Raw genomic sequence first — 2,442 nt, forward strand, 5'->3', positions numbered from 1 at the left:
GAAAGAGACAAAAATGATAAACTATATGTTGTTGTAATTTATATGAACATTTAATTAATATGTTGTTGTAATATTAATCATAAACTATATTTATTGATGTATTATTTGGTATTTATATTTCATTTTTATTTAAAAATTTAATATTTTTCTTTGCAGTTATAATGGTTCTGTGAATTGTGGCCAAAAAATTGATAAAACACGGGATTAGTAGGCCAGCCCCACTAATAGTTCAAAATTTGATTTCAAATCTAAAATATTCAGGTATTTCTAAACAAACTCCACTATTTTAAGGAAATTGAGTTTTTAAAATCAATGTCAAAAGTCAGCCTCCGACATCCACAAGGTTTACACTTGTGCATAGATAAACAAATACATAAATGAAATAACTGACATCAACCACAGTCTAGTAGAATTTAAAGTTTACAACCCATAGTTTATACATGCCTTAAATGAGTACTATAATGGAAGAAACACTTTACCACTTCCCTTCTTGAACGGATTTCCTCACCTATCTGCGCTACTTCTAGCGTCGCCTGGGTGGGGTTAAATCACATTTGAAACATAAGAAAAGAGAGCGAAATGCCCAATAAGATAAAATTTATTAAAAAACTGAATAAATAATATAACTACAGGCCCGAAAAAATCATTCGGAACCAACCAAAGGGGAGTGTTGTGAAACAATTAGTGTGGATGCCGCCACTTCATATTTCATGACCTCTCATTTAGATCCCATTATCTCCTTCATAATTCCTCCCTTAATGTTGTGTATTATCTCTCTGTAATACATATCTTAATATATATGTAACTCATGTCCTTTGCCCTTACCTCTACTTATGGCTCTTACCCTATAAACAGAGATGGTATGAGGATGTTTAGATTACTCCACACAAGTAAATGAAAGATTAAAAAGTTGTCTTGGCTCTCATAAGACTCATATTCTCTTATGTTGTCTTTGTTATTCTCTTTAATTTTCTACAATATTTTGGTTTTCACATTTATTTTATAACAGAAAGCGGTTTATTTTGATCTTATTTATACATCCTTATTCCTTAGTAAAGAGTATAATCAATAGAAAAAATGAAAAAAAAAAAATTGGTTTTTTTCCCCTTAAAAAGACATCCTTAGTAAAGCTATATGAAATTTTGCTTATCCCTAAAGCTTTTTCTTTTTTTTTTTTTTTTTTAGAGAGAGGGAAATAGACCAAAACTTGAGATAAATTAAAATTAATAGGCCAATAGTTTACATAAGTTAATAAATAGGCCAAATTACTATTTTTGTCCATAATTTGACTGGTTATGAACCATAACTTAATAAGTTATTGTCCATAAATCATTATTTTTGTCCATAATTTGTCTGGCTATGAACCATAACTTAACAAATTTATCCATAATTTATCTGGTTATGAACCATAACTTGACAAGTTATAACCTATTAACTTCTATAACTAAAAATTGACCTATATACTTTCTTAAACTTTTCATATTGACTTATTTTCTACTATTTTCATTTTTTTTTTTTTTTCATGTTTAACTATTAAGGCCTTATTTGAAGAACTCGCTAAAGGTCAAATAGGCTTGAGCCCACTCTTGTCGTCTCGTCATTTATTTAAAAAATCAAGCTCGTAGTTATCTCTTTAGTTCCCCGTCCTGCAGTTCCACGACCTTAAAGACGAAGGGAATCCCAACAAATAAATAAATAAACAAAAAAGATAAGGAAGACGCCTTAAGTTATTGAATGCGAGTCACTAACATAATTGTATACCCATCCCTTACGCAGTTTCCCATCATATCAACAATGAATGCTTGTTGACTATAAATGTGAATTTCAAGTTAAATTCAAGAACCAATTCATCACTCAGCACACGATCACAAAACAGAAATGAGTTTTCACAAGCACTTGCTTTTGAACTACCACATTTACGCCATTCACAAAAGCCAAAACACTACAAAATCTACTTCAAAGCTCTCATGATTGTACAATAAAGGTCAGTTGTCTATTTGAATGAGTTGCATTTTTTTATTTTGGTGGTATAACTTTGAGGGAGACGGAAACGGGGAATATGAAAGGAGACACAAGAACTGATTCCCTACTACAAAGCTCTCAAGATAATACACGCAATTCGCGCAACCTCATTTGGTAGCAAAACACACACAATTCGCAATAAAGTGACATTTTTCACAAATTAAAGCTTAATTCACTTTACAGATTCGAGTTTTTAATTTGAGTTGAGATATAACAATTTTTTATAATTTTTAACTGTAGCAGAAAAAGTTAAATATGATATTTTTTAAAAGCTTTTAAATATAAAAATTTAAAACTGAAAACTCGAATCGATGAAATAAACGAAACCTAAATAATCAATAAAAGTTCTCGCTCCACTCAAATCGATGAAATAAACGATATCTAAATAATCAATAAGTCCCCCCCCCCCCCCCCCCCCCC

This window comes from Morus notabilis, unplaced genomic scaffold, assembly GCF_000414095.1.
Source record: "Morus notabilis unplaced genomic scaffold, ASM41409v2 Scaffold1643, whole genome shotgun sequence".
NCBI lineage: Eukaryota > Viridiplantae > Streptophyta > Magnoliopsida > Rosales > Moraceae > Morus > Morus notabilis.